Source organism: Acinonyx jubatus, chromosome D4 (genome assembly GCF_027475565.1).
Source record: "Acinonyx jubatus isolate Ajub_Pintada_27869175 chromosome D4, VMU_Ajub_asm_v1.0, whole genome shotgun sequence".
Lineage (NCBI taxonomy): Eukaryota > Metazoa > Chordata > Mammalia > Carnivora > Felidae > Acinonyx > Acinonyx jubatus.
In genome coordinates, this window is record NC_069391.1 from 6,666,894 (window position 1) to 6,684,033 (window position 17,140).

At 57.0% G+C, this 17,140-nt stretch overlaps 1 long non-coding RNA gene and 1 other non-coding gene across 2 annotated transcripts; one reads left to right on the forward strand and one right to left on the reverse strand.

Moving 5' to 3' along the window:
* Window positions 1–651: 651 nt before the first annotated feature.
* Window positions 652–2,315, reverse strand: LOC113592887 (uncharacterized). Its single transcript, XR_003412884.2, has 2 exons — window positions 2,176–2,315; window positions 652–1,371 (listed from the first exon to the last, which is right to left on the reverse strand). It is a non-coding gene; the product is annotated as an uncharacterized LOC113592887 (long non-coding RNA).
* A 12,478-nt stretch (window positions 2,316–14,793) lies between these two features.
* On the forward strand, window positions 14,794–14,866 carry TRNAK-CUU (transfer RNA lysine (anticodon CUU)). Its single transcript has one exon. It is a non-coding gene; the product is annotated as a tRNA-Lys (tRNA).
* Window positions 14,867–17,140: the final 2,274 nt, after the last annotated feature.

Consider the following 17,140-nt stretch of genomic DNA (forward strand, 5'->3'; position numbering starts at 1 on the left):
CTCTGGACCTCGATGTCCCCATGTGCATGGTGTGGCAAGGGGTCTTGTCTCCACTGACTGTGGAGGGCCTGTGCTGTTCGTATTCCCAAACCCCAGGGGCCTGAGGAACATCTTGCCAGCCCTAAGGGCTGCTGGGTGCTGAGCGCTCCCTGAACACCGGCCTCTGGGCCGACCACCTCGGGGACATCATGGAGTCCTCAGTGGCCCCAGGGGGGAGGCACCATCATCATCCCCAGTTCCCCATGGGGAAAAATGAGGTTCAGAGAGGTGAAGTCACTTGCCCGCCCAAGAACACCAGAATCTGTGATTCTTAACTGCTCTAACACAACCCCCATCCGATATCTTCATTTATTTCTCTTTTTTAAAAGTTTTTATTTATTTTTGAGAGAGAGAGAGAGAGAGTGCGCGCACATGGCAGAGAAAGAGGGAGACAGAGAATCGCAAGCAGGCTCCGTGCTGTCAGCGCAGAGCCCGACGCAGGGCTCGAACTCACAAACCGGGAGACCATGACCTGAGCCAAAATCAAGGGTCAAGACGCTCAAGCGACTGAGCCACCCAGGCGCCCCTAGTTTATGTCTTATAAACGTAACTAAAAAGAAAGTCCGCCATTGACAACTTGAGAGAACTCAGAATAACAGGGGGGCGGGGCTGTTTTTGTTTTGTTTTGTTTTGTTTAATTTTCGATCTTAGCCATTTTTAAGTGTGCAGTCTGGGAGTATTAAGTCCATCCAGCACCGTGTGCCCCCATCACCACCATCCATCCCCAGAACTCTTGTTATCTTGCTAAACTCCGTACCCGTTAAACACAGACTCCCCATTTCCCCTCCCCTCGGCCATTGGCACCCACCATTCTCCTTTCTGTCTCTATGAATTTGCCCCTCCCAAGTCCCCGGTGTGAGTGGAATCCTACAGTATTCGTCCTTTGGTGCCTGGTTTATTTCCCTTCGCACCACGTCCTCCAGGCTCATCCACCGCGAAGCCTGTGTCCAAACTGCCTTCCTTTTTAAGGCTGAATGATATTCCATTGTACGCACAGACCACGTGCTGCGTCGATGGGTACACTTGTGTCGTTTCTGCCTTTGGGCTATCGTGAATAACACCGCAGGGAACATGGGTGTACATGTATCTGTTTGAGACCCTGCTTGCGATTCTTTTGGGTATATGCCCAGACGTGGAAATGCTGGATCATATGGTAATTCTATTTTTAATTTTTTGAAGAAACGCCATCCTGTTCTTCCACAGGGGCTGCACCATTTTACGTCCCCACAAATGGTGCCCAAGGTTCCAATTTCTCCACATCCTCACCAGCACTTGTTACTTTCTGTGGAGCGGTATCTCATGCGCTTTCGATCTTCCTGTCTCCGATGATCACTGGGGGAGTAAGAATTTTTTACATGCAAAAAAAAAAAAAAGAAAAAAAGAAGAAGAAGAAGGTTTAAAATGCCACTGGTAAGTCTGTAGTGTGGCAATCATCCGGACCTGCTTCCACGGGGAAAAGCGGGCGCCTGGGGTGATGCCCCGCTCCCCGGAGATAGTGACGCCACGTCTCAAAGTCCTTAGCCCTCAAACAGGTGATTGAGGCTCTGCTCCCGGGACGATAGTGTGACCTGCGCCCCAGGGAACGGGCTAGGGCGGAGGCCCTTACCCCCCCCTGGGGTCCCAACTTCTCCAGAACCCTCAGTCTCTGATGTCGCAACCTCTACTTACGCCCGCTTCCCCCCCCCCCCCCCGCCCCCACCACCAGGCCCAATGGGAACTGAGCTGAGCTGGGCCTTTCCAGCCCCGCCTGACTCTGTGACCCAGAGTCCCCAGGCCTGGGAGACAGAGCAGAGTGGAGGCAACACCACAGCAAGGCATGAGGCAAGGAGGGGGCGGGTGTCATCTGCATGTCCCTTGGCCTTCTGCATCCAGATGGGGGCAGCTTTGGGTGTGGGACAAGAGCAAGGGCCTTCGGAGCCAGACGGAGTCAGTCTGATTTCCGGCTTGGCCATTCACCAGCTGCGTGATCTTGGATAAACCATTCCCCCTCCCCCTCAAGCCCTCACTTTCTCATCTGTAAAATGGCTGGACCGGTGCTTGGCACATAGTAAGCACTCACTAAAGACTTTCGAGAATTACCAGCATCGTCATCATCCTCGGTATCACAACATTCCACACGGAATGGTGAGGTCACACCTGTGTCAAACAGTCCATGGCTGCCCGCGACCAGCAGGAGAACGTACCCCACGCTCGTGGACTGGTGGGCGCGGCCCGGCCTGGCCCCTGCCGACACCTCCAACTTCCTCTTCCCATCGCTCATCACATCCCGGTCACTGGGCTGCCCTCCTGTCCCTCAGACTCCCAGCACTCCTTTCTGCCACAGGCCCTTTGCACATGCCCTCCTTCCTGCCTGAAATGTGCTTTCCCCACCCCACCCCACTCCCATCCCTTCAACAGTTCACCTTAAGAGGCTCTGTTTCCCCTCAAACATTAATTCTTCAGAGAAGCCTTCCAGGATACCCCAAGCTCCTCCACTCGGGAACCCTTGCCGCCCCCCCCCCTCCCCCGCATAGCAATTCTCACATATGCTCACGGTACTGAACCGTGCGAGCATTTGCAGACTCTCAGCCGCCCCACACGAGTTCCACGAGGCCAGGATCATGCCTGTTTTTGCTCCTTGCTGTAGTGCAAACACCAAGGACAGGCTTGACCCAGACGCCCCAGACGCCCCCAAAAGATTAGTCAAATTGACTTATTAATTTCCCGAATCTCCCTGATTTGGGAAACCCGGGTTCTTTTCAGCAAAGACACTCCCTTATCTACATAGCTAAATAAGCTTTAACTTTCATACCTCTGATGAGACAAATCTGAGAAAACCCTCCACTACATCCTGTGTCCTCATTTCTCAGCTCAGAAAAATATGGTCACGGCACTCAGAGCAGCTGCTCACAAGTCCTGCTGTGCCTCCTCGGAGTCCAGCCTCCGGCCACCCCTGCCTCAGAACACGTGGGAGGCTCCGGGCTGCTCCGCGGGGTCATCCCTTGCTTGGGGATAAACGCCAACCATGAGTAATGGCGGGCTGCAGAGGGAGGTGCGATGCATTTTCAGCCCCGTCAGCAAGATCAGCGACAGCCACGGTGGCCCGTGGCCCAGGGTGAGGGCCTGACTCAGCTGGTCCACACACAGCAGCCTCCCCCCAAGCCAGCTGGGGAGTGAGGGCGCACACCCCAAGGGGGCCACAGGGCGGGAGGCCTAGGGTTGCCAGAATGCACGCACTCGCTGACTCGTCCATCACGCTTGTCTATTTCAACAGCTACTGTCCGGCCGCTACCGGGTGCTGGACGGTTTGAGGGGACTCCTCGCGAAGACCCGGGTCCTGCCCTCCTGGAGCAGGAGGAGGAACTCAGCAAGCGATTGCACAAACACAGGAATTCCTTCTAGGGGAGGTCAGGGCTCCCCCTTGACCCAGGCTCAGCACCCTTGCCTCTCTAGGCTTCAGGCCGGCTTTAGGGGATGCTTCAGAAGTCGCCCCCCTTCCCCCGCCCCAGGAGGTACTCAGACAGGAGCAATGTTGATGTGCATTCAAAATGCCCTCAATGGGGGCGCCTGGGTGGCTCAGTGGGTTGAGCGTCTGACTTAGGCGCAGGGCACGATCTCGCAATTCATGGGTTCAAGCCCCGCGTGGGGCTCTGGGCTGACGGCTCAGAGCCCGATTCTGCGTCTCCCTCTCTCTCTGCTCCTCCCCACCTCATGCTCTGTCTCTCTCCCTCAAAAGAAAGAAAGAAAGAAAGAAAGAAAGAAAGAAAGAAAGAAAGAAAGGTTAAAGAAGAAGAAGAAGAAGAAGAAGAAGAAGAAGAAGAAGAAGAAGAAAGAGCTTTGAAAAACATGCCCTCAATGAAACAAATTTCTTGACTCCGTGATGCAAACAGCTTTCAGGCAATAATCACCGCGGGCACCACAGTGGTGACTGAGGTTGGGGCCAGCTGGGGAAAGTGACGCCCATCTGGAGGAGGCGTGGAAGAAGGGTGGACGATCCTGAGGCAGAGGTGAGTCAAGGGAAGACTTGGGACCTGGGGTCATTGCCTGGTTCGGCTCCATGGTGAGGCCTGGGGCGAATGAGGCCCGCCCACAAGGAGGAGGAAACCCGCGGGGAAATTCGCACCCGGCGGCTTGCCTGCCTGAGGACAAGAGTTCTCAGCCGCTGTCACATGGACACACACACTCGTGAGCACGGACACACGCAGCCCCACCCTTGCACCGGCAAACACCAGCATGCACGTAAACGCAGACACGTTCATAACGACTGCCGGACACAGTGCACAAACGCACTGCGTGTTCACACGCACCCAAAGGTAAATTTCTGTCTGTCTGTCTGTCGTCCGCTGCAGAACAGCCCTCTCTCGAGGCCGCAGCCCCCTCTGTGAACCGTTTCTGTGCTCCCATGATCCTCCAGGCTGCCCCCCAGCTGCCACATCGCCTGAAAGCCTGGGAAATTCAGAAAGAGGCTTTTCAACGTCACCCCTTGACTTTTAGGCTTCAACGATATTTTGAAACATTGGGGCTCAGTCCTCAGGCTCGTTCAGGGGCGATCTTGACTTACCAGGCAGGTGGGGGGCAGGTAGGAGGCTGGGGCCGGGTGGAGAGGGGTAGAGAGCGTGGGTGGATGGGGAGGGAGGCAGATTCCATGCTGGGGGGGGGGCAAACTCCACAGAGCAAGAGATGGCTGAGGGCCGCGGGGGTCAAGAACGCGGCTCTAGTATTCCTAATCCGCCCCCCCCCCCACGACAGTCACTCTGCAATCCTTCCCAAGGGGCTTCTCTCCAGCAAGCCTCGGTTTCCCCATCTGTACAATGGGTGTGACCTACTTTATTGGGGCCGGTGTCTCACTCTCACTATAACGTGATAGGCTCTGGACGCCCCAGAAAAGAAAGTGGGGGTGGGATGGGAATACCTCCCGCCAGTGCCTCCCCCCCACCCCCACCCCCACCCCCCCAGGTGAAGCCAGGCTGAAAATAACCAGCATTTTCCTTTTCACTGCGGCTGAAGCAGCCCTTCCCGTAGGACACCGTGCCTGCTTATCAGGAGCAAAGCCGCTCTCTCTCTGCCAGAAGGTGACTGTGGGGGCTCTGGCTCCCCCCTCCAGCCTCCAGCCCGACTCCTACGGAGGAAACGCTGAATTCTCTCCCCCGTTCAGGTTTCTACCCACCAGCCCCCCCCACCCCCCAAACAATTTTGCATATATTTAAATCTCCTCTGCCGTTTCCAGTCTGAGCCGCACCCCCCCACCCCCAGAAAAAGAGAAAAAGAAATTACAAAGCCCGTCATCTGTCTCCGTCCCCGCACCCCATCTATCAGGGCCCGAGCCCGTCGCCTGGAAGGAGGCGCGCGCCCGGACGGCCGCTTTAATGGGGCGCCGCGTGTGACTGTGCGGCCGCGGCGGGCGCAGCCGGCCGGCATTTGCATACATATTAAACGGAGCAGTAAAAAATGCAGACATGCAAACCATTTGGACGGGCTCCTCGGCGCAGAGCCTGCCAGGAAATCAATCTTCTGGTTTCTTAAAGGAAACCTGCTCGGGAGGAGGTGGCGAAGCCAGGCAGCCCGCGGGCCTTGGGAGGGGGCGGCCGTCATCTGTCCATCTGTCCGCGGGAGCCCAGCCGGCTGTGGGGGTCCTTCCCGGCCACGGCCTCGGTGCACCGCGGACAGGGAGCGGGGGACGCGGAGCCGCCGTCAGCCGGGGCGGCGGCGGGCCCTTGGCCGGGCCGGCTGTGTGCCCCAAAAGCAAGAGGCTCGGCCACTCTGAGCTCCCGTCACCCCATGGGCTGTGACCCTTTGGCGGGGCGTCTCCCCCTGCCCGGTGGGTGCTAAAGTTCCTCCCTGGCTTTAAACTCCCTCCCTACGCCTGCGTGGCCTGGCGAGGCGCTGCTCCCTCGAGCCTCCTTACCTGCAAATGGGGTGTGTGATTCTCAGAGGAACGTCTAGCTCACTCGGGTCACCTACCCCGCCCTCCAGAGACGCGGGGTCCCAGTATTACCCTGAGCAAACCCTGGAGGACTGTCCCTAGCACCACGAAAGGCAAGGGGCCCAGAGCCTTAGCAGAAACAGACTGCCACCCGTTCCGCCCACCCCCTCCCTTAATTCCACTTTACAAATACGGAAACTGAGGCTCCGTAAGAGGTGCCACCACCAGGAGGCTTGAGACAGGGGGAGCCGGAGATTCCAATGGGCTCCGAGTGACCGTGGAGGGGCCTCCCCAGACCCCAGACGGCACTGGTCAGTACTGTCAGGGGACGGACGGAGCTCATTCTGGGGTGTCGGGGAATGCTGCTCTCCCAGAGAAGGCGGGTGTGCCGGCGGAGAAAGAAATTCATTTGGTGCCTGGGCGGTACCGTGAAGGTCCTTCCTTGAAGGGGACTGGAATAAGGAAGGAAAAGGGGGCTTTCGAGAACCAGCTCAAGTTTGTCCTCCATCCGTTCACGCCGCACTCCTGGAGGTGACGGGTGGAGGTGACCAGTGGCCCCAGGACAGGCTAAGCAGTGGGCAGCACCAGGGAGGTGGGGAGGGGAGGGGTGCGCCCAGCCCCCTGAGAGCCAACATCCTCTCTGAGCCCCTGGGGCTTGAGCGAAGAGCCCAGCCAGGGCTGGGGGAGGGGGGCCTTTGCCTTCAGTGGGGAGAGCTTCCCACTCGGGTGGGCGGTGCCTCCCTGTGTGACCTTGGGCAAAGGCCCTGCCCTCTCTGGGCCAAGGTGGCTGAGCTGACTGTACTCCTCTGTCTCCCCTTGGAAGTCCCTCCCTTTCACCTCTGGCCTCCAAGCTCTCTGGGCCTCAGTGCCTTCTGCAGGCTCCAGGGTACAGGCCGGGCAGGCAGGGGGGGAGGAAGCCGGCAGGGCGGGGAAAAGGCGGGAGGGGCAGGAGTTACAGGAACCGGCTGGGCCCGGGCGATTGCTCAACTGGGGAGCCTGGCCCTGCCGCCTCCACTTCCAGCAGCCGGCCCTCCCTCCCAGCTCTGCATTGCAAACATTCCTCACCAACCTCGGAGGCTGCTGCCCCCCCCCCCCCCCAGGGGGAACTGCCCCAGACACAGCATGAGGCCGCCAGGAATGCTTAACCCCTTCCGTCCTTCCAGGCAGAGCCTTCGGGGGCGCGAGGATAGAGCCGGGTGGCCAGCGGGGTTCCCAGGTTCTGAGTGACCGGGTCAGGTGGATAGCCGGCCCCAGGCGACCAGCCTGAGTCAACAGGCTGTATGTCGGGTCCCTGCAGTCTCCCGTCATGGATTCACTCTGCAGACATTTCCAGAGCTCTCCCGGGATGCTGGGCCTGGGTAATTGGACAGGGAGGTCCTCATGGAGCCCACGTTCCATTGTGTGTGTGTGTGTGTGTGTGTGTGTGTGTGTGTGAGTGGAGAGGGGTTATCAGATAAAGAGGAGTTTTTTAGATCATTGCCATGATGAGAGCTACAAAGGAGAAGTACAGGGTGAGCCTGAGCACGAGCTAAAGTGCTCAATTAGGCAGGGAGGGCTTCCTGGAGGAAGTGACATTTAGGGAGCCATGAAAAGAGGAGTGTTCTAGGTAGCAACGCGAGGCTCCAGAGAGAAGAGAGAGGGAGAGGTCGGCATGTTCCAGTCTGTGTGTCTGAAGGAGAGAGGGTGAGGGGTGGAGAGTCCTCAGGTGGGAGGGCTTGGCCTGCGCCAGGCTCCAGAAGGCCTTGGGGCCACTCCCAGGCTCAGACTGTCTTCCGAGGGCAGTGAGGAGCCATGGATGGTTCCACCAGGGGAACGCCACAGTCAGATCCAACTCTAGGCACTAGGATTCCCTCGAGTGAAAAACAGAACCTTAACAGAGAGAGGGAGCTCGCATGTTTTCACAGACCAGATACAGTCTAAGCCCAGAACACCTGAACCACGCCAAAGTGCCACCAACAGGAGACATTTCAAATGGCAGCCTGGCAGCCGGGCCTGGCACTGGATTCTCCTGGGGCCCGGGTGGCCACTCTGAGCCTTGCGGTCGCCAGGCCGGCCGCAGGCAGCGGGCTCAGGCCGGCTCCTCCTCTGCTCCAGACCCCACTCTGCAGACAGCTGGAGCTCCATAAATGCAGCAGTCAGCGCGCTGACATTAAGAGGGGCTGAGAGATCATTCAGGCCCGTGGCCTCCTCCCTGCACAGGTGAAGAAACAGACCCCGGGACAGCTTCCCCTGGGGGCAGGTGTGGCAGCGCACGTGTTCAGGGAGGAGGCCAGCCTGCCCAGCCTGCCTGTGACCTTGGCACCCACAGAGGAGACCCCCCCAAGCCCAGAAAACCAAGAACCGTTTGGACACTGGCAGTCACTAAACCCAGCTCGTGTCTGCTCCTCCGCTCCCTTGGAGCTTGAAGGAATGAGCCAGAGGACAACGTAAGCTGGTAGGAAACTTCTAGACCGTATTGTTTCCACTGTGGACACATTTTCTTCTCTCCCTCTCCTTCTCTTTCGTTTTAATGAAGTATTACCCAGAACACCGACATACCCAGGAGATGGAAACAGAGTTGCCCTGATTGGACAGGAGAGGGGTGTCCTTGGACTTGCCCCATGCACAGCCGGGCGATCTCTGTGTCTTCCTGGCTGGCCCCAGGCTCCTCAGGACGGACTGAGGGCCAGCAGGTGAGTCCATCCGGGGTTGTAGGGATGGGGGAACGGAGGCCCAGAGAGGCTGAGGCACTTGCCCAGAGTCACACAGCCCCAAGGGATAGAGCCAAGGGCTCCCAGGCCAGCCTGACCCAAAGACCTGCGTTTAGCACCTGCCATTCAAACACCCTCCATCAACGGAGACGCAGGCTGGTGGGTCGGGGACCAGTGCCCGCATTCCGTTTCTGAGTCCATATCTGGTCCATTTGCAGGGACAGCAGATTTAGCCAGAGCTCCCCAAGACCTGCTCGGTGGGTTGAGACTTATGGGTGGGGGGGGCTGCGGAACATACCCAGGATGCTCCCTCTGTTAAAATCATGCCCCAACAGGACAGGAAGGGGCTGGGCAGGCTCCATGCCTGCACATGCTCCAAGCGGAAGGAGGGGCTGGGTTCCTTCCAGCCCTCTGGGGTCACCCCTGCAGGAGGCCCGAGCGACAGCGGATGTCTATTTTGTGGCTGCGGGTCCACTCGTGGTCACAGAGCAAGGCTCCTTCCAGGCAAATGACATTTCTGCGAGGGTTCCTTGAACCTGGGGTGCCACCGCCATGGCGGGCTGCCGTCCGCTTTGTCACGGGTTAAAGCATCCCCGAGCCCTCGTGCTGGGTCAGGGATCGTCCCCCTGAATCATCACAGCTGGAGGCGCCCGCCATTACCACCCCATTTTGCAGACGGGAAACTGAGGACCGTGGAGTCACCTGCCTGGGGTCGCACAGCTAACCGCAAATGGGCAGGCCTGGGGGGTGCGGGTGTCTCAGGCCCCCAGGGAACCCGCTCCTGAACACTAGGCCTCACTGCCTCCCAGCCTGAGGATGTGATCACTTCTGACAGCAACGAGGCTCCGGTAAACCCAAGACCCCCCCCACCCCCACCCCGGCTCACCCCGATCCCGCGTCTTGTCCATGTACGTGAAATAAATACTTTATCTCAGCCATTTATTATCTGTTTATCTTTGGCATTTATGCCTCCGAAGTTCACTCTCCGGCCTTCTCCACATGGGTTCACCCGGGGTCACCGACTTGGTCTCTGAACTTCTAGAAGGCAGACCTACTTGTGCTGTTATCGCCCTCATCACAAAATAATCTCATTTTGTGCGTTTCATAGGAAGGGGTGGCCTAACTTGGAAACATTACTGGAACCCACTGGTTGGGGACAAGGATTGCGTGGCGTCATGATGCCCGAGAGGCACCCGGCACAGGGGGAGCGCTCGATAAATGGGGCTGGGTTATTACGGTTCCTTTTGTTCCCTGTTCTCGTCCTCTTCCCTTATATCATAGGTTAGCGGGTCACTAGTCAGAGTTCCTAACTGACACTCAATGGCAAGAACCCAACTGTGCGAATGAGGCAAGTTACCTTCCCATACCGCAGTGATTGGTTACTGGGTCGTCAACTTGCAAGATGATCTCCAGACGATTCCTACCTCCCGGTGTTCACATTGCTTTTCTTTTTTTTTTTTTTTTTAATGTTTTATTTTATTTTTGCGACAGCGAGAGACAGACAGAGTGTGGACGGGGGAGGGGCAGAGAGAGAGGGAGACACAGAATCCGAAGCGGGCTCCAGGCTCCGAGCCATCAGCACAGAGCCCAACACGGGGCTCGAACCCACGAACTGTGAGATCATGACCCGAGCCGAAGTCAGACGCTCAACCGACTGAGCCACCCAGGCGCCCCCCCCCGGTGTTCACATTTCTGTAGGCCCCGCCGCCGTGAATACGGCTGCCCCGCGGGACCAATAGGATGCTGCAGAAATGGCCCAAGGTTAGGTCCAGAGAAGGACCCTCCAGAGAAGTCCCTGGGGCAAGGAACTGAGGTCTCCAGGCCAACAGCCGGCACGGCCTCACCAGCCCGATGAGTGCGCCATTTTGGAGTCCACCGTCCGGCCCCAGTCAAGCCGTCGGATGACGCAGCCCTCCCCGCCCTTACCCACAGACTTTGAGATTGATGCTTATTGTTTCAAGCCGCTAAGTTTGGGGTGATTTCTCATGCAGCAGCAGGGAACTGATTGAGCAACGGAGCCTTTTAGTTACGAGAGCCTTTCATTGACTTGGTTCCTAAAGTGTGTCCTGTGCAATACTGATCCCAGAATAGGATGAAAAGCACAGTCTGTCTGTCCGATGTGGCCTGACTGACTTGAGTCTCTTATTCGAGAATCGCAGCGTTCCTTGGCATATCCAAGCAGAACCCCCGGGCCCCACCCCCCCACCCCCGCCCCCCGCCTTGGGCGAGGAAACCTAGCCTTCTCTTAACCCTGCTTATCTCAGGAGTCTTTGTGGAACGCTGGCTTCAGAGCCCCCAGAACACTCTTTGGGAGACACAGCCAAATGGTCACGGCAGCAAGCTCCTTGAGTATATTAAACGATTGTGCCCGGGGGCGCCTGGGTGGCTCAGTCGGTTAAGCGGCCGACTTCAGCTCAGGTCATGATCTCACGGTCCGTGAGTTCGAGCCCCGCGTCGGGCTCTGTGCTGACAGCTCAGAGACCGGAGCCTGTTTCAGATTCTGTGTCTCCCTCTCTCTGATTCTCCCCCGTTCATGCTCTGTCTCTCTCTGTCTCAAAAATAAATAAACGTAAAAAAAAACACAAAAAACAAAACGATTGTGCCCAGTAGAAAGAACAAAAACACTCCCAGCCTGATAGAGTGTGGCCTATGGCCTTCTACACAAAGACAAGGTGACCAGCCCTTCAGGACAGACAGCCCCTCCGGGCTCCTTTTCCAGTTGAGGGGCTGGTTTGCTCTGGGTCTCTCTGGTCCAGCCAATCTTAAACTCGGCGATATTGGTCAGGGCCCTTGGGCGTGAACCTCAGACCATTAGGGGACCATTTAGGATTCAGGTTTTGGTTCCCAAATTCTGCAGTTCGAGCTCTCGTGAGTTCTGTAGCCCCCCCCCCCCCAACAATCCGTGGCGGTGGGGGAGGGCCGCACCCATGAACTCTCCACCCCTCGCGTTGGCCGCATCCTCAAGGCCAATGCCTCAGCGTTAGATATTTCTCAGTGGGAACGCTACCATGGTCTTAAAACACGACCACTGGAAAATAGAATTTGATATAGAAAAATTCATTTTACAGGCAACTTTTTAAGAGCGAATCCACCCCCTTCGGCGAGGGAAGCTGCACTCAGAAAACCGCATTCTTTCGGGCCCCTGGGGCTGCGTGGGGGTGGGAACAGAGATCTTTCTCCGCGCTAGGAGGCAGAAATCTTTTCTTCTGGTGAAAACATAATTTTACCCTCATGTTGCCTCGTCTTTCCCGTCCTGGCCATTCTGGGGCTCTCAGGCCTTTCTGGAACCCTTGCTTCCAGATACAACGTGGCCTGCTTTCTTCCTCGGGCCAGGGAGTGGCACCTGCGGCTGCCTCACCTGGGTGCCCCTGCCCAGGCCCGCTGCATCGACGCTCCACTTGGACGAGATCTCCAGGTGCTCTGGGGGCACGTTAAAGCGGGGGCGCACTCAGATATCGGGCCTCCTCGCTCCCCTTCCAGGCTCTCTGTCCCATCACAGATGGCTGCTCGCAGGGGTTCTGCACCTTTGCACCCCCTCTGCGTCGCAGACATCCAGTGACACGGTCAGGGCATGGGGACCTGAACAAGAGGTAGCAGCAACAGCAAAGACACCCAGGCCCTACGGAGCACTCACAACCCAGGAGGGAGGCAGGGACACCCAGAAGTTCAGAGAGGGAAAGCCATCTACCCAAGGTCACACAGCCATGACCGTAGTCAGGGTGTCTCAACGGCCACCGAGCTCTTCCGGGACACCCTGCGGCAGGAGGATCCCTTGATGAGGAACTGGGAGCGGCTGCCGGGATTGTCCAAGAGTGCCTTAGCCCCACGGTTCCCAACCTGGGGTCCCTGGAGGGCCTCACAAACTGTCTGGGCGGGGCTCCGTGCTGTTTACAGCCTCTTGAAATTTCTCATGGTTGCTGCGTCTTTACTGAGGGCCAGGCCACCACAAAGTACCTGCACCAGCCCGTGTCCTTGCTTTGGGTGGGATTCCGTCAAGCCACTGGGCTCGGTCAGACTCTCGAGGGGATGATGGGAGCCGAACGTTGCCCTTGATTAACCTAAAATGCGAAAGCTTCTATCACTGAACAAAAGCACTTTACTTGTTGGAGAAACACGGGCCTTGGGGCGCCTAACAGCAGGAGGGACTTTTCTGGCGGGAACGTAGAGAGGAATTAGCTTAGAAATTTGAGTTACGGAAGGAAGGGCATTTGTCTCAATTATTTTTCAGCGGCGGCACCTGCTTTCTGATGTTTTCTTTAAAACGAAGCAGGGGCACCTGGGTGGCTCAGTCGGTTGAGTGTCCGACTTTGGCTCAGGTCATGATCCCACGGTTTGTGAGTTCGAGCCCCGCGTCGGGCTCTGTGCGGACAGCTCGGAGCCCGGAGCCTGTTTCGGATTCCGTGTCTCCCTCTCTCTCTGCCCCTCCCCTGCTCATGCTCTGTCTGTCTCAAAAATAAATAAACATTAAAAAAAAAATTTTTTTTAAATGAAGCAAGTGCTTCCCCACCCACCCGCTGCCGGCCCCCGCCTGTACCGGGCTGCAGGGGCAGCCCCCAAGGGCCACACCACGGACTAGAACACCGCAGCGAAGGCCAAGCCAACTCAAGAGCAGTCCGTTGTGAGATCGAAAACACGTGCCCTCCGCCAGCAGCCACAGCAAAGGGCTTAGAACTCTGATACCGACCTACCAACAAGGGGGACTTTTTAAGGCATGGTCCCAGGGAGGTCTTTCTAGTGGTTCTTTATAGGCGGGGTCAGTTACACGGCCTTGGGTGCCCCCTGGTATGCCAGGTGTTTCCCTGGTCTGTCCCAGGAGATGTAGCTCTTCCAGGGCAGAGACTACCTCGGGGTCATCGCTTCATTTTCCTCACCCAGGAAATGGCGATCCCGGTCACGGCCACCTTGTGGGGTCGCGTTAAGGGGGGGGCCTGAGCAGGCGAAGAGTTTCACTCGTGCCTAGGGCGCAGGACACGCCCTCGAGTGGGGGAACACCACCCAGTCTTCCAAGGGCCCAATGCAGTGCTGGGCACACAGCAGGTGCTCGGATGCTGTTTGGCGTTCAGACAGATTTTTTTCAAGCCAACGTTTCTTAAAGTATAGGGATAAAAATTGTATGTTATTCGTGGAACATGTTAGTTTTTAAATGATGTTTAAGCTCATTTATTTATTTATTTTGAGAGAGAGAGAGAGAGAGAGAGAGAGAGAGAGAGAGAGAATCCCAAGCAGGCCCCATGTGACTGACAGCGTGGGGCTCGATCCCATGAACCACGAGATCATGACCTGAGCCGAAATCAAGAGTCTGACGCTTAACCGACTGAGCCACCGAGGTGCCCCCCAAATGTTTTTTTTAACACAAAAAGTTTGAGGGCGCCTAGGTGGCTCAGTCGGTTAAGCGTCCAACTTCAGCTCAGGTCATGATCTCGCAGTTTGTGCGTTCGAGCCCTGCGTCGGGCTCTGTGCTGACAGCTCGGAGCCTGGAACCTGCTTCCGATTCTGTCTCTCTCTCTCTCTCTCTCTCTCTCTGCCCCTCCCCCGCGCTCGTGCTCACTCTCAATCTCTCTCTCTCTCTCTCCCCAAAATAAATAAACATTTTTAAAAAATCTTTAAAAAAAAGAGAGAGAAAAGCTTGACCTCTTTCTCCCCACCTACAGCCAGGCATTAAGATAGATATATGCATGTCCCCATTCTACAGATGAGGAAGCCAAGGCTCAAACAGGTCAGAGGCTCCCAAGGTCACTCAGTGGTAGAGTCAAACTCTTAAATATCAGCATCTCGAGTTTACAACCTCTGGCCTCCCTGAGATGGTTGTTTACATCCTCCAGAACCAGGGGCCCCGTCGTAGAGATAAGCAACAGCGACCAACTGCACATATGACTTAACCTGGCTAGTAATCATATAGTAAGGTCATTTCCACTTCAAAGATTTCTCTGAGGGGGGACCAATATGACAAAGAAGGGAAGTTTGAATCAGGCCACACGCACACACACACACACACACACACACACACACAACCGCAACTCTGGAAAGATACAACTTCCCTAACACTGAGCTAACTCTGGCCAACCTTCATCCGATTCCCCAGGAAGCAAGGAAAAGGTGGGGAAGGGGCAGGTTCCGTTTAGAAGGTTCACATGTTTCAGTATAAGACCTGAGAACAGGGGCGCCTGGCTGGCTCAGTCGGTAGAGCATGAGGCTCTTGATCTTGGGGTCGTGGGTTCAAGCCCCACGTTAGGCATGGAGCCTACTTAAAAAAATTTAAAAAGACCCGCGAACCCTCGGTGGAGGGCAGGGGTGGGAGGATTTGTGTTCTGTAGCTTTCCTGGGGAGAATCTCAGACTGGATCTCTCAAGCAGCGGTGTGAGGTGGTGATTAGCATCTGGGCTCTGAAGCTACGGAGACCTGGGGGGGGGGTCCCTCCTGGCGAGCTGTAGGACCACTCTGACCTTTTGTCTCTTCATCTGAAATGAGTCCAGCAAAGCTTTGCTGTCCCGCTGCATCTTGTGGAGCTAGGGCTGGGTGCCGGGGCTTGGCAATCAATGGAAGAGACCCCTGCCTGACAGAGGAAACAGCGAACGTACAGACGGATTCAGAGATCAGCTATACAGAAATAACACGGGGACGAGAATAATGTTTATCCGAGGCCAGTGGCGAGGGCTCAGAGTATGCATCCAAGGCAAGGCTGAACCCTGCGTCCAGCACAGGCCGAACACTCAGTCGGTAGAAACCTGCGCTGCTTGCTCGGGTGGCTTTTATTATCACTGTAACCCGAATAAAACCCGGCAGCCTCGGGGTCCAGTCTCAACGCAGCGGCCGGTTCAAACACCACTCTGACATCCCACATCACCGAAAAGCAGTTCAAATCTTCCTGATCTCTCACAGAGACGCCAAAGGGGGGAATTCCTAGGCAACACCACACACAAAAGCATCCTCAAGACTCTCGGGGCCAAGGTACCCGCCCAGAAGGGCTAATTGCTGCAGCAACATCTCATGTCTCTGCACCTCCCTTTCATTCGGCCTCAGGAGACGGGGCTCTGGGCGCATCCAGGCTCTGCCCTGGGTTGCTTAACCGCTCCGATGACCTCAGTTTCCTCATCTGCAAAGTGTAAATAAAAATTGTACTGCTTTCAAGGAGTCGTTGTGGAGGCCAGACAATGCCTTCAAGGGCTCCGGATGGGCAGACACAGCCAGGCTGGGAAGTAGGAATGCCAACTGTTAGGATTCCTTCTTCTGCCCTCCCCCACCCCGCCCTTTGCATCCTACCCACCCCAGTTAGGAGCTCTGGAAAGGGTCTCCTGTCGGTTAGTCTGGGCTTTCCAGGTCTTGGCACTCAGGCAGCTCAACGCCCAGAACCTATCCCCCCAACCCCACCCAACCCACGGAGCACAGGATAAACCCAGGGCTGGGCAGGCAAACTCTGGAACTTTCTGAGGAGGGGCCACCAAGGGCTAGGACCGCGGCATCAGGTGGCATTCTCCTTCCCCTCCCTCCTGCACAGAGGCAGTGTCCCCCTGGGTGTCACCTCAGAGGGCAGGACCAGGTGTTCTCCAGGGAACTCGGGGCCTGCTGATACAGGCGAGAGATGGCCCCCCACCAACACAGGCCGCTGATTGCCATAGGCCTGGGCAATGTGGCCCAAGGTGGCTTCCAGGGCCCCAGGGCAGGCCCCACATCAGGGGTCTGTGTGTCTCCCTTCCCAAGGGGCCCTGGGCCGGGCCCCAGCAAGAGGTGAGCTTCTGGCCCTCACAGGGCTCCCAGACCATCGGGGCCTGAGCATAAGGTGAGACCCCCAGGTGAGCCACAAGATGACCTACTGGGCTGTCACAAGATGACCTACTGGGGTGCCCAGGAGGACTTCCCACAGGAAGGGCACAGGAGGGAAGGGCTGGAGGGAGAGGAAGGAAGGGGGTTCCAGGAGCAGAAAGAAGTTCTCTCCCACTGTAACCTCCACCATCAGCTCTGGGAGAGCCACGCTCCCTTGGGAGGTCAGAGGACAAGAGCTCTTTCTCCCAATTCACTGCTGGGGAGACCAGTTCTAAGAGAGAAAGGGACAACTCCCAGCTGGGGCTAGAGCCCGCAGCTCCTGACCCCTGGCTCAGGTCAGAGAATCAAGATGCACCCCTGGCACCTGCCGAGGGGCCAGTGGGCCTCTTATCATCACCCCCACTTTACTGGTGAAGAAACTGAGGCTTAGTGACATCACAACAGGTCTCCAGTCTAGCCGTTTTTGTTTTTTTTTTTTTTTTTGGTCTATCTCGGGGGATCTAGGAAAAGCCTGAGGTGTCCGGAGGCGGTCCCCAGGTGGGGCAGGAAACAGCCAGGTCGGGGGGTGGGGTGGGCGGTGGGGTAGGACGGAGGGGAGCCCCGAGGAAAGGCAGAAACCGACACCCAGGAGGGAAAGGCTGAGGAATGTGGGTGGGGATGGGGTGGGCCTCAACAGGCCAGTCCGGGAGGGGCCCAGGGCCCTAGGCAGCCCCCTCACTCACTCACTCCGGAGCGAGACCCCGGCTTC